A 15,510-nucleotide genomic window follows, 5' to 3' on the forward strand; every position below is an offset into this window, starting at 1 on the left:
CTCCATAAAGGCAAATGATTTATTTTCCTTTCCCATAAAAACATCTTCGATGATATGTGATAATCTAAACCCAAGCCGATGCATAAGACTGTAATTTGACTTATAATTATAGTTGAAAGGTATTTGTTTTGCCAGTAAATCATAGTTTGCCGTTGTAATCAACTTGGCTATATAAAAAAATAAAGATTCTCAAGATTTTGGTGTTAGAAAATGCCATTACTGATGGGCGGTGTCGACAGTTCATGAGAACGTGCACCACAATGATTTGTTTGAAGACAAATAGCTGCTATTATAAGATATGGCCTTCAAAGCCACTGTTCTCCATTGCCAGATTAATGGGACCAGACTCTTGCCGATATCACACTGCAACATGATGAACGGGAAATTAGCATAAAAGACTCCTTGCATTCTATCTGGCACTCTTAATGAGCTTTAATAGAAAGTGTCCACACAGCACGAGGAAATGGTCCTGATTGATGTCTCACATTATTGGGGATTGCACCCCTCAGAAATCCAAAACCCTAGTCTTCTGCATGGTTCTCCTGTCCTCTCTCCCTATCTCTATCCCTCTCCTTCTCTCTCCATCTCTCTCTACCTCTCTCTCATTCTCTCTGTCAGTACTGCCTGCTGCTGAAACCTGGTTTCTGCTTTTCCAGGACAACACCCAAGGGACAGCCTACTGATAACAGGCCTGTCATACTGGCCCACTCTCGACTCTCACACCTCTATTTTATTCAATAACACAGTTCTGAAGTCAACCCGCGTTTTCCTACATGCCACAAATATTAGATTTTTCATTTCCCTAAGCAACAACTCCCTTCATCAGGGTGTCTTCAATGTGAACAACACAGAGCTGTGTTTCTGAATGGGTTATGGATTTGTTTAGGATGTCAATACTATGTTCGTGTTACAGGTCTGGGAGAGAGTAAACACACTGTGCTTCCCTGAATGAGTGAACACTACAGGATACAGCACAGGATACAGAGGATATACACTGAGTGTACAAAACATCAGGAACTCCTGCTCTTTCCATGACATAGACTGACCAGGTGAATCCAGGTGAAAGCTATGATCCCTTATTGATGTCACTTTTTAAATCTCATTCAATCAGTGTAGATGAAGTGGAGGAGACAGGTTTTTAGCCTCAAGACAATTGAGACATTGATTGTGTATGTGTGCCATTCAGAGAGTGAATGGGTAAAACAAAATATTGAAGTGCCTTTGAAAGGGGTATGGTAGTAGGTGCCCAGCGCACAGGTTTGAGTGTGCCACGAACTGCAACGCTGCTGGGTTTTTCACGCTCAACAGTTTCTCATGTGTATCAAGAATGGTCCACCACCAAAAGGACATCCAGCCAACTTGACACAACTGTGGGAAGTATTAGAGTCAACATGGGCCTGCATCCCTGTGGTATGCTTTCGACACATTATAGAGTCCATGCCCGATGAATTGAGTCTGTTCTGAGAGCAAAAGGGGCTGCAAATCAATATTAGGAAGGTGTTCCTAACGTTTTGAACACTCAGTGTGTATATATATATATATATATATATATATATATATATATATATATATATATATATATATATATGTGTGTGTGTGTGTGTATGGGCCTGTCCTTCTTCTTCTCGTCACACTAAATCTACTCTGAGGTGTTGCCTAATGAAGCAGCCAGCGGAGAGTGTGTGATGACTATGCATCAGCCGCAATTGTGATTTTGGGACGCCATTCCCACCGAGCTGCAATTACCAGCCATTTGTGGCTGGAATGAGAGCTTGTCGCTTGCAGCTCAATGTTCCACCACCACCATTATGCCAAAAAGCTAGAGGATTCGATGTGCATAACAAAACACACATCTCATTGCTCGTTCTCCACCCTACTGGGCACTGATTTGCACTCACAGCAGTTTTCTCTCTCTCTGATGAGCTGATTGTGGATATTCCAGTGTGTGTGTGTGTGTATGTGCATGTGTGTTTGCGTGCACCTGTGTCTCTATTTATGAGTAAATACATTCTGGAAAATGTAGACACTCCATCGGCTTTCCACATTAGCTAAGACATTGTCCCTCCCTGTACACATCACAGCCAACAAACCACCAAATACACAGCCCCGCCTGGGCTTCTTGCAGCGTTTTGGCATTTGGGTGTCAGATGGTTTGTATCTCTCAGCCATTTGCTCCATTTGTGTCAGCTTTGGTCCAGCTTTGAATGAGCTATCCCTTCAACGTAATGGCAGAACCTCCCTTTACAGAACAACAGCCTTTCTTCAATAGTAGCACTGAGTGTCTGGGCCACATACAGCACAGTACTGTAGCTGTCCTGCTATGCATGCTAGATCTGCTCTCCCTGGTATTAGTATTCAGACAGGTGTGGTATGGTCACTGCTGCTCTTCTGGTGTTGGCTCGCTCGTTGGCGTCATGCTGACAGAAGCAATTCCATGTCCACCACTGCCCTGTGCTGCTCCCTCCTCATAATAGATATTGACAGGTGGAGTGCAGATAACACTCATCTCCATCCTAACATGATTGGATATGTCATAGAGGGATTTTTCATCATTATAGTATTTAATTCACAACTTTGTCGGCCCGCTAATAGCATTTCATGCTAGCATACGACGTGCCCTGTAGCTGAATGGCTGTGTAATTGTCACCCTTCCTCTCTTCTCTGGTTCCTCGTGCTCCAGCCCGGCAGGTAATAAGCCCTGCCAGTGGTCTTATACTTCATCTTTACTTCAACCCCCAAGCTGAAGGCTGTGTGGTCCCCTCATCTCTTGCTAGTGTCCGACTGTTTCCCTGTTTACATCAAAAATGCTGTTTTATACCTTGCCATCAAAATGAACAGTTGATGAATAATGCATGTCTCTTATTAATGACCTTTAGAGCATGCAGCCCTAATGCAGATAGAGACAGCAATATATCCCTGCCCTAATAAAAGGCTGTGTATCTATATACAATATATAGATGTCAATTAATCCTTCAAATAACCCGCCTGACATTGTCTTTAATATGGTGTGATGTTTCCAACTGTATGAGCAAACTAATGAAATAAAAAGCTATGCTGGGAAGACAGGGGGAATGTTTTACATTTTAGCAGATGCTCTTATCCAGAGTGACTTACAGGAGCAATTAGGGTTAAGGGCCTTGCTCAAGGGCACATCGACAGATTTTTCACCTACTCGGCTCAGAGATTTGACCCAGCGACCTTTCAGCTACTGGCCCAACGCACAGTGTCTCCCGACCCCTCCTGTCTCAGCCTCCAGTATTTATGCTGCAGTAGTTTATGTGTTGGGGGGCTAGGGTCAGTCTGTTATATCTGGAGTATTTCTCCTGTCTTTTCTGGTGTCCTGTGTGAATTTAAGTATATATATATATATTTTCTCTCTCTCTCTCTCTCTCTCTCTCTCTCTCTCTCTCTCTCTCTCTCTCTCTCTCTCTCTCTCTCTCTCTCTCTCTCTCTCTCTCTCTCTCTCTCTCTCTCTCTCTCTCTCTCTCAACCCTAGGACCCTAGGACCCGAGGACCGTGCCCCAGGACTACCTGGCCTGATGACTCCTTGCTGTCCTCCTTGCTGTCCCCTCCTTGCTGTCTCCATTATGAATGGAATGCTATGTAAAGGATAGAATGAATAGGAGTCTCTTAAACCTGAGGAGAACTATAATAAGGCATACTAGCCTCCCAAGGACTTTTAACAGAGACTGAGACTGAGAGAGAGAGAGAGAGAGAGACTGAGAGAGAGAGACTGAGAGAGAGACTGAGAGAGAGAGAGACTGAGAGAGAGACTGAGAGAGAGAGAGACTGAGAGAGAGAGAGACTGGAGAGAGAGAGAGACTGAGAGAGAGAGAGACTGAGAGAGAGACTGAGAGAGAGAGAGACTGAGAGAGAGAGAGACTGAGAGAGAGAGAGACTGAGAGAGAGACTGAGAGAGACTGAGAGAGACTGAGAGAGAGAGAGAGAGAGACTGAGAGACTGAGAGAGAGAGAGAGACTGAGAGAGAGACTGAGAGAGAGAGAGAGAGACTGAGAGAGAGAGAGAGACTGAGCTGGCAGCTCCCAGTCAATTGACAATCAGCCACATGCATGGACCACAAGACTGAGAGGCTGAGCATGCAGCAGGAACAGGACTGCAATAGACACACAGTAAATGAAAAGGACTGCCCTACTCCCCTCTACAACCACACCTCTGTTTCAGACTTCCTGTTTGTCTGGAAGAGACCTGGTTGTTTTCTTTTGTTTACACTGTGGTGTAGCATTAGAAAAGACATTTTACTTTCAGGCACAAATCCTGCAGCTTATCACATTGGGAGGAACCTGTTGTTGGAGACTGAGTGGAGCATATATTTTGATTTATATATGAGATAATGCAGACTGAAATTATTTATGATTTGTTTTTAGAACTGGTTCACTGATAGATACAGTTGAAGTCGAGTTTACGTACACTGAGGTTGAGTCATTAAAACTAGTTTTTCAACCACTCCACAAATATTTTGAACAAACTATAGTTTTGGTAAGTTGGTTAGAACATCTACTTTGATGACACAAGAATCTTTCCAACAATTGTTTACAGACAGATTATTTCACTGTATCACAATTCCAGTGGGTCAGAGTTTAGTTGACTGTGCCTTTAAACAGAAATTTCTGATGTCATGAATGAGTCGATTGGGTTGTGGAGACTGAAACTCAGGGGAGACTAAAGAAATCAGCCAAGACTTAAGGGGGTCAGAAATGCCTGAAGGTAGAGATCTGTACAAACTGAGCGAAGAGAGCGCTCAGAGGAGAGAACGAGACAGAGAGATGAGAAAGAGAAGAGAGAGAGAGTATATCCACAGTAGAGAGAGAGAGCAAGGAGACCACTGAAAACCGCCATTAAAAAAAAAGCCGCATGTAATTCTCTCTCTCCCTCCATGGCAGCTCCCAGTCAATTGTTCACAATCAGCCACATGCATGGACCACAAGTACCTATAAGGCTGAGCATGCAGCTGAACAGGACCCACGTTCAATCTCACTAGCACAAAGTAAATGAAAAGGACTGCCCTAATATCCAGAGCCAGACAGCGGAGAGACCCCTCATAGTCCTGGTTGTTTTTGTTTATGGGACCATCACATTGGCAGGGAAGGAGGTATTTATATATGACAATAATGCAGACTGAAATTATTTATGATTTGTTTTTATGTTAACTTATTAATGGTCTCCGGAAGTTTAGAGATTAAAACAATTAACAAACTATAGTTTTGGTAAGTTTGGTGCGAAAAGTGCAAATCAATCCCCAGAACAACAGCAAAGGACCTTGTGAAGATGCTGGATGATAAATAAGTATGTTTTTTGGGGTCATAAATGCCACAGTAAAAACAATAGTAGTATATCGACATAACCTGAAAGGCCGCTCAGCAGGAGAAGCTATGCCAGACTACTGTTTGCAACTGCACATGGGGACAAAGATCGTAGTTTTTGGAGAAATGTCCTCTGGTCTGATGAAACAAAAATAGAACTGTTTCGCCATAATGACCATCATTATGTTTGGAGGAAAAGAATAGATGGCATCATGAGGGAGGAAAATTACGTGAATATATTGAAGCAACATCTCAAGACATCAGTTAAATGGCCCCCAATGGTGGAACAAACTCCCTCACGACGCCAGGACAGCGGAGTCAATCACCACCTTCCGGAGACACCTGAAACACACCTTAACATGTGCTTTAATGTGGGAGATCACAAATACAAATTCCCTACAAAAGGCTGTACAGTTATGTTTGTATTGCTGTGCAAGTTGGTGTATCATTTTCACAAAGCACATTCACACAACATGATACAAATGTGAAAATCATTTAACTGAATAGTAAACACTGTCATACACACTGAATCCTAACTCAAGCTCAACAGGCACATTGGAATTCAAGGAGGCTCTGCGATTCTTTTCTGAAGTGGTACGATCTCAAGAATAAATGCACCAACTCCTGATATGGAGATGGGAAAAAGATAATTATTTTTCCAATTTGACATAAAGACACTTTAAAGACACGAAGTAAGCAATGAATGAATGCATATCTATCTGTTTCCATGCCAATTCATAATGCAGAGTACCATCAAAACTCAGATGGCATCAATATGCATATTGCTCTCGCACGCACACACACACACACACACACACACACACACACACACACACACACACACACACACACACACACACACACACCGTACATGCTGATCCATCTCCGGCCCTTCAAATGTGATTTCACTGGACAAACACACAACAGCAGTGCATAATGCATGAAATGACCATGGATCACTAGAGGTGATGTGAGGGTATCAGTGTGTTTATCAGTAAGATAAAGAAACATGAATTTGTTCTTAACTGACTTGCCTAGTTAAATAAATGTAAAATTAAACTACTAAAATAAATAATACAAATCAGAAGGCGAGCGGATAGAGAGCTGAGCTCCAGCCCACAGCCACCCAGCCCACAGCCACCCAGCCCACAGCCACCCAGTGTCACGCCCTGGTCGAAGTATTTTGTGTTTATCTTTATGTATTGGGTCAGGCCAGGGTGTGGCATGGGGTTTTTGTATTGTGGTGTGTTTTGTCTTGGGGTTTTGGTATATAGTGGGATTGTAGCTAGTGGGGTGATCTAGCAGAGTCTATGGCTGTCTGGAGTGGTTCTCAATCAGAGTCAGGTGTTTATCGTTGTCTCTGATTGGGAACCATATTTAGGCAGCCATATTCTTTGGTTGTTTTGTGGGTGATTGTCCTGGGTGTCTTGATGTCCTTGTGCTGTGTTAGTTGACACAAGTATAGGCTGTTTTTGGTTTTTGTTTTGATTTGTGTTACGTTTGTTTTATTAAACATGGATCGCAATCTACACGCTGCAGTTTGGTCCGACTCTCCTTCACCATTAGAAAACCGTTACACCCAGCCCACAGCCACCCAGCCCACTGTTAAAGGCATGTGGGACTAAGAGAGCATGAGACTCATGAAGCCAACCTAATCACTTCCTTTAGCCTGCTTTTTTAATAGACAGGCTGAATAAGGATTATAATCAATTCATATTGTGCATTTGACTATTCCAGATTCCTACAGAGCAGAGACTGCTCATAGACATGCTCATCGGGAGAGAGAAGGAAAACACAGCTTCTACCAATGTGGCTCTTGCTGAGAACAGAAAGGAACGAGGTCAGTGAGAGCAGTGTCGCTCGATAGCCTTTATGGGTTTGTGAACTATTCACAAGCTGAATTCATCTATGATTTACCTTCACCATGCTGAATTGATAGACTTATTGATTTTGGATTACGATCGAAAATAATGTCAAGATTATCTAAACTACCAGTTGCAAACAATTTGTTCACATTTCCATATCTAACGCAACATTTGACATGCTATGACACAAACTGTTATGTCACAACAGACATGACCTTAACAAGAAGCACTTTAGATGTCTTGCAAGAGCCCCAACTCTGAATAGTGCCCTGGTTCTTAAAATAAAAATGGATTGCGCCTCTTTCCAAAGACAGGCAACAAAGAGAATATTCTCCCATCAACTATATCACCATGAATAAATCCTTTAGAATTTCTTCCTGTATATTTTTAGACAGAAAACTCACAATAGTGGGGAGAGAGTCGTATTTGTGTGAAGGTAGAGAGTTCTGTGCCTCCGTCACAATGGCCCACTATTATTGGATTACAGTCCGTCTTGGTGCTCAGGCCTGTCCATTAGGATCTAGTTGGCAGGGCCATGCGTGGGCATGCCTCTCCTCCTCCCCTGGCTGTCACACAGCCGAAGACACAGTGAAGTGGTCACAGTAGACTGGTCAGGAGGGGCGATGGACGGCTGGGGGGCTCACGCTACTGGGAGGTTACTCAGGGGTCAAGCTTTTAACACCCTCCCAGTCTGGAGTGAACAGTAGAGGTCACAGCTAAGACACTCTGCCCAGCCATTTCCTTTTCCACTTGTCTTACTCCTCTGCACTGGGTCTTTGAATGTCCCTCTTAGTGATATAGTGGGGCAGCAGGTAGCCTAGCGGTTAGAGAGTTGGGCCAGTAACCCAAAGGTTGCTAGATCGAATCCCTGAGCTGCCAAGGTAAAAAATATGTTCTGCCCCTGAACAAGGCAGTTAACCCACTGTTCCCAGGCCGTCTTTGTAAATAAGAATTTGTTCATAAATGACTTGCCTAGTTAAATAAAAAATATACTGTATACAGTCTCCTCTTCAGTACCCCTCCTTTCTGGGATATCACTTAGCTGAAATGTCTGCCTTTAGACCTGAGACTTGGAGAGATCCCCATAATGGAGGTTGTCATGCAGGTGACACCTGCTTGGTGTACTTGACCTCCCCTACCAATGTGGAGCCTCAGGGATTAGAGAAAAATGGAGTGGGAGGGCTGCAGCACTGTCCCTATGAGACAAGGTCACCTTAAATGGATTGGGATGAGAAGAAACCAATTCCCCCTGGGACAAAATCAGGGAGCAACTTGTGAAAAAATAATTAAACAGGATGCACATCAGTGGATGTCACAGCCAGAGGGGTGAGGGTGAAGGGGGGCATATAAAATCCTTAAGACAAGGGTAATGTTTGTTCACTTGATATCTGAAATTGGCACGATGGACAAAGGATAATTTTTTTGACCTCAAAAACAGTTAGGTTTTGTGAAAGGAGGTACTTCTGAAGGAAAAAGGCCTGGGGTTCAGAATGACGAAATTACATTTGAAATAATATTATGAAATAGTCGACCCACATTAGTCTACGCCCACTGGCAATGACCTCACATTATTGTGTTAAGTCAGTTACGACAAACAGATTAGCATTTATTACATTCGTAACACAACTTAGCTTTGGCAAGATTTGTATTTTCACAACCAATTAGTAATTTGCAAGGTTAATGTCTCATTTGAGGACAAATAATTTCTAACTCTGATTTATGCCTGTTCCACTCCAACATACCTCTAATCTGTCAAACATCTTGGATAGTTTTATTGTAACAATAAGATTCTCTCTATCAAATTCTCCAACAACCTTGCAATGACCTCCAAACAATGCAGGAAGAACCTCACCCCTCAAACTCCTCCAAATGGAGATTCTTATATCAGCTGGGAGAGATATCTTCACCCGCTTCAAAAACACATTTTATCAATTCAATGAATGAATGAAGTGGAATCTCCTGAAGCATTTCCTGTTTGGCAGCGGCTTGGCCTTTAGCTGTGTCTAATACATCTGTTGTGGTCCACAGTGGCTTAAGGGACACGTCTGCCTGGCCAATCCATCATGGAAGAGTGGAGATGGATAGACATTGCCAATTCAAACCACTCACTGATATCATTTATAAATCACACTCACTGCACAAGCCTTCCAACAGACACTTCACTAGCCAGCCACATAAACGATCTACCGTGAGCTATATGAGCTTGCTACTGAACGTTAGCCTGCAGTCCTATAGTGTCTGTATGAGTAGAGTGTACGCCCCCACAGAGAACTAAAGGATTTTGCTCAATAAAATTTGAGGTCATTCCTATTGTGCTAAGCAGTTGTTTTTCTTGATTGAAGACTCCGTTATGTCTCCCTATTAGCATATGGATATTCATTAATACATATTTACAGTTCCACGTGAATGCATGGGGAAAAGATCCAGAATATCACAACACACACTTGAAAGGAATTTAGGGACTGAAGAGAGATGCTAGAGATACAGTATGGTGTATTGTAGCAGGGTTACTGTATGATGATATTGTATCAGGGTTACAGTATGATGTATTTTAGCAGGGTTACTGTATGATGATATTGTAGCAGGGTTACAGTATGATGTATTGTAGCAGGGTTACAGTATGGTGTATTGTAGCAGGGTTACAGTATGGTGTATTGTAGCAGGATTACAGTATGGTGTATTGTAGCAGGGTTACTGTATGATGATATTGTAGCAGGGTTACAGTATGGTGTATTGTAGCAGGATTACAGTATGGTGTATTGTAGCAGGGATACAGTATGATGATATTGTAGCAGGGTTACAGTATGGTGTATTGTAGCAGGATTACAGTATGGTGTATTGTAGCAGGGTTACAGTATGATGATATTGTAGCAGGGTTACAGTATAGTGTATTGTAGCAGGATTACAGTATGGTGTATTGTAGCAGGGTTACAGTATGATGATATTGTAGCAGGGTTACAGTATAGTGTATTGTAGCAGGATTACAGTATGGTGTATTGTAGCAGGGTTACAGTATGATGTATTGTAGCAGGATTACAGTATGGTGTATTGTAGCAGGGTTACAGTATGATGATATTGTAGCAGGGTTACAGTATGATGTATTGTAGCAGGGTTGCAGTATGGTGTATTGTAGCAGGGTTACAGTATGGTGTATTGTAGCAGGGTTACAGTATGATGTATTTTAGCAGGGTTACAGTATGGTGTATTGTAGCAGGGTTACAGTATGGTGTATTGTAGCAGGGTTACAGTATGATGATATTTTAGCAGGGTTACAGTATGATGATTTTGTAGCAGGGTTACAGTATGGTGTATTGTAGCATGGTTACAGTATGATGTATTGTAGCACGGTTACAGTATGATGATATTGTAGCAGGGTTACAGTATGGTGTATTGTAGCAGGGTTACAGTATGATGATATTGTAGCAGGGTTACAGTATGGTGTATTGTAGCAGGATTACAGTATTGTAGCAGGGTTACAGTATGATGATATTGTAGCAGGGTTACAGTATGGTGTATTGTAGCAGGGTTACAGTATGATGTATTGTAGCAGGGTTACAGTATAGTGTATTGTAGAAGGGTTACAGTATGATGTATTGTAGCAGGGTTACAGTATGATGTATTGTAGCAGGGTTACAGTATGGTGTATTGTAGCAGGGTTACAGTATGGTGTATTGTAGCAGGGTTACAGTATGATGTATTTTAGCAGGGTTACAGTATGGTGTATTGTAGCAGGGTTACAGTATGGTGTATTGTAGCAGGGTTACAGTATGATGTATTGTAGCAGGGTTACAGTATAGTGTATTGTAGCAGGGTTACAGTATAGTGTATTGTAGCAGGGTTACAGTATGGTGTATTGTAACAGGGTTACAGTATGATGTATTGTAGCAGGGTTACAGTATGGTGTATTGTAGCAGGGTTACAGTATGGTGTATTGTAGCAGGGTTACAGTATGGTGTATTGTAGCAGGGTTACAGTATGGTGTATTGTAGCAGGGTTACAGTATGGTGTATTGTAGCAGGGTTACAGTATGATGTATGTTAGCAGGGTTACAGTATGATGTATTGTAGCAGAGTTACAGTATGGTGTATTGTAGCAGGGTTGCAGTATGTTGTATTGTAGCAGGGTTACAGTATGATGTATTGTAGCAGGGTTACAGTATGGTGTATTGTAGCAGGGTTACAGTATGGTGTATTGTAGCAGGGTTACAGTATGGTGTATTGTAGCAGGGTTACAGTATGGTGTATTGTAGCAGGGTTACAGTATGGTGTATTGTAGCAGGGTTACAGTATGGTGTATTGTAGCAGGGTTACAGTATGATGTATTGTAGCAGGGTTACAGTATGATGTATTGTAGCAGGGGTTCAGTATGGTGTATTGTAGCAGGGTTACAGTATGATGTATTGTAGCAGGGTTACAGTATGGTGTATTGTAGCAGGGTTACAGTATGGTGTATTGTAGCAGGGTTACAGTATGGTGTATTGTAGCAGGGTTACAGTATGGTGTATTGTAGCAGGGTTACAGTATGGTATTGTAGCAGGGTTACAGTATGGTGTAGTAGCAGGTTACAGTATGATGTATGTTAGCAGGGTTACAGTATGGTGTATTGTAGCAGGGTTGCAGTATGTTGTATTGTAGCAGGGTTACAGGTTACAGTATGATGTATTGTAGCAGGGTTCAGTATGATGTATTGTAGCAGGGTTACAGTATGGTGTATTGTAACAGGGTTACAGTATGATGTATTGTAGCAGGGTTACAGTATGGTGTATTGTAGCAGGGTTACAGTATGATGTATTACAGTATGATGTATTGTAGCAGGGTTACAGTATGATGTATTGTAGCAGGGTTACAGTATGGTGTATTGTAGCAGGGTTACAGTATGATGTATTGTAGCAGGGTAGCAGGGTTACAGTTATGATGTATTGTAGCAGGGTTACAGTATGATGTATTGTAGCAGGGGTTCAGTATGGTGTATTGTAACAGGGTTACAGTATGATGTATTGTAGCAGGGTTACAGTATGGTGTATTGTAGCAGGGTTACAGTATGATGTATTGTAGCAGGGTTACAGTATGATGTATGTTAGCAGGGTTACAGTATGATGTATTGTAGCAGAGTTACAGTATGGTGTATTGTAGCAGGGTTACAGTATGATGTATTGTAGCAGGGGTTCAGTATGGTGTATTGTAACAGGGTTACAGTATGATGTATTGTAGCAGGGGTTCAGTATGGTGTATTGTAGCAGGGTTACAGTATGATGTATTGTAGCAGGGTTACAGTATGATGTATTGTAGCAGGGTTACAGTATGATGTATTGTAGCAGGGTTACAGTATGGTGTATTGTAGCAGGGTTACAGTATGATGTATTGTAGCAGGGTTACAGTATGGTGTATTGTAGCAGGGTTACAGTATGGTGTATTGTAGCAGGGTTGCAGTATGTTGTATTGTAGCAGGGTTACAGTATGATGTATTGTAGCAGGGGTTCAGTATGATGTATTGTAGCAGGGGTTCAGTATGGTGTATTGTAGCAGGGGTTCAGTATGTTGTATTGTAGCAGGGGTTCAGTATGATGTATTGTAGCAGGGGTTCAGTATGGTGTATTGTAGCAGGGGTTCAGTATGATGTATTGTAGCAGGGGTTCAGTATGGTGTATTGTAGCAGGGTTGCAGTATGTTGTATTGTAGCAGGGTTCAGTATGGTGTATTGTAGCAGGGTTACAGTATGTTGTATTGTAGCAGGGTTACAGTATGATGTATTGTAGCAGGGTTTCAGTATGATGTATTGTAGCAGGGGTTCAGTATGGTGTATTGTAGCAGGGTTGCAGTATGTTGTATTGTAGTAGGGGTTCAGTATGGTGTATTGTAGCAGGGTTGCAGTATGTTGTATTGTAGCAGGGTTACAGTATGATGTATTGTAGCAGGGGTTCAGTATGGTGTATTGTAGCAGGGTTATAATGATGTGGTGGAGACACGTAACATGTACGTCAAGTTCAAATGTATGTTTTATTGTCACATGCACAAGTACAGTGAATTGCTTAATTTGCCATCTCTACCCAACAGTGCAGCAATCAATATCAAAATAGTATAACTAATTTAAAAAGTGAATATATATACAGTGGCATGCGAAAGTATTCACCCCCCTTGGCATTTTCCCATTTAGATTTTGGGGGGGGTGTTGTATCATTTGATTTACACAACATGCCTATAACTTTGAAGATGCAAAATATGTTTTATTGTGAAACAAACAAGAAATAAGACAAAAAGCTGAAAACTTGAGTATGCATAACTATTCACCCCCAAAGTCAATAGTTTGTAGAGCCACCTTTTGCAGCAATTACAGCTGCAAGTCTCTTGGGGTATGTCTTTATAAGCTTGGCACATCTAGCCACTGGGATTTTTGCCCATTCTTCAAGGCAAAACTGCTCTAGCTCCTTGAAGTTGGATCGGTTCCGCTTGTGTACAGCAATCTTTAAGTCATACTACAGATTCACAATTGGATTGAGGTCTGGATTGAGATCTGGGCTTTGACTAGGCCATTCCAAGACATTACATGTTTCCCCTTAAGTGTTGCTTTAGGGTCATTGTCCTGCTGGAAGGTGAATCTGTGTCCCAGTCTCAAATCTCTGGTAGACTGAAACAGGTTTCCCTCAATAATTTCCCTGTATTTAGCGCCATCCATCATTGCTTAAATTCTGACCAGTTTCACAGTCCCTGCAAATGAAAAACATCCCCACGGTATGATGCTGCCACCACCATGCTTCACTGTGGGGATGGTGTTCTCGGGGGGATGAGAGGTGTTGGGGTTGCACCAGACATAGAGTTTGTCTTGATGGCCAAAAAGTTCAATTTTAGTCTCATCTGACCAGAGTACCTTCTTCCATATGTTTGGGGAGTCTCCCACATGCCTTTTGGCGAACACCAAATGTTAAAAAATAATAATAATAATAATAATAAAAGTAATGGCTTTTTTCTGGCCACTCTTCCGTAAAGCCCAGCCCTGTGCAGTGTACGGCTTAAAGTGGTCCTATGGACAGATACTCCAATCTCCGCTGTGGAGCTTTGCAGCTCCTTCAGGGTTATCTTTGGTCTCTTTGTTGTCTCTGATTAATGCCCTCCTTGCCAGTTCCGTGAGTTTTGGTGCGCGGCCCTCTCTTGGCAGGTTTGTTGTGGCGTCATGTTCTTTCAATTTTTGTTATAATGGATTTAATGGTGCTCCGTGGGATGTTCAAAGTTTCAGATATTTTTTTATAACCCAACCCTGATCTGTACTTCTCCACAACTTTGTCCCTGACCTGTTTGGAGAGCTACTTGGTCTTCATGGTGCCTCTTGCTTGGTGATGCCCATTGCTTAGTGGTATTGCAGACTCTGGGGCCTTTCAGAACAGGTGTATATATACTGAGATCATGTGACAAATCATGTGACACTTAGATTGCACACAGGTGGACTTTATTTAACAAATCATGTGACTTCTGAAGGTAATTGGTTGCACCAGACCTTATTTAGGGGCTTCATAGACAGAGAATTGAGTTTAAAAATTCCAAATTTAATAACCAAACTCAACACAGGCTACTGTTTGGCCATAGCCCACGCCGAATAAGGATACCCGTATAAATCAACCGTGACTGTTTCTGGATAAGACCAGATGTAAGAGAGAGAACAATGGCTAAGCATGGTCTTAAACTGGTGATGCTCCACCCCCCAGCCAAACCCCCCCAAACCCACCACCCGCCGCTCCACCAACCATCAGGATGCCCGGCACCAGAACATTCCAGGTAATCCCGTGGTTGGCAGATAGCAGTTTGACTGGCATGTCGGATCCCGTGAACACTGGGTACTGGTAAGTACAACACAACCAACGAACAGCATAACACATAACACAGGTCACTACAATATATATACATATAATAAAGAAAACAGGAGAAATAAGAATAAAGAGTAAGCTATATACTGGGTCAGTGCCAATACTGGATGTCAAACTGGTGATAGTAACAGGAGGTACAGGGAGCAGACAGAGAGCCTGTTGACAGCCAGCTGTTTGAGGTGGAAAAGCCCTCGGCTTTGTAATGACAGTTACTGTAACACCAGGAAGCAGTGATGTGGCCTAACAGGAAGGCAGAGGATTGCTGTTCAAACCCCAATTAGCCTACCTAATTTTCACATACATTTGTTGTATAAAGACATGAACATATTGAACAACTATATAGATTTGCAAGGAAATATTTGAAGTAAATGTAAAACAGTATTTGTTTTTGTCACTTGGCAAAATACCACTTACCTTGCAGACACCTAAAATTTACAAGAAGTGGTTATGGAATTGCAAACACAATAAC

The 15,510-nt window shown here is 42.2% G+C and overlaps 1 protein-coding gene and 1 long non-coding RNA gene across 7 annotated transcripts in view; one reads left to right on the forward strand and one right to left on the reverse strand.

The window, feature by feature from the left end:
• The window catches only part of LOC118365627 (uncharacterized), a 33,729-nt gene extending 30,053 nt beyond the window's left edge, over nt 1–3,676 (forward strand). For 2 of the 3 annotated variants that reach the window (XR_008088744.1, XR_008088743.1), the window contains one exon: nt 3,497–3,676. This is a non-coding gene — a long non-coding RNA (uncharacterized LOC118365627). Of the gene's footprint in view, nt 1–913; nt 1,153–3,496 lie in introns of those variants that run through there. The other variant, XR_008088745.1, reaches the window with a different exon arrangement.
• The window catches only part of LOC118365626 (protein shisa-6-like), a 68,277-nt gene that overhangs the window by 37,104 nt on the left and 15,663 nt on the right, over nt 1–15,510 (reverse strand). The window lies entirely within an intron of this gene.

This window comes from Oncorhynchus keta, chromosome 32 (genome assembly GCF_023373465.1).
Source record: "Oncorhynchus keta strain PuntledgeMale-10-30-2019 chromosome 32, Oket_V2, whole genome shotgun sequence".
NCBI lineage: Eukaryota > Metazoa > Chordata > Actinopteri > Salmoniformes > Salmonidae > Oncorhynchus > Oncorhynchus keta.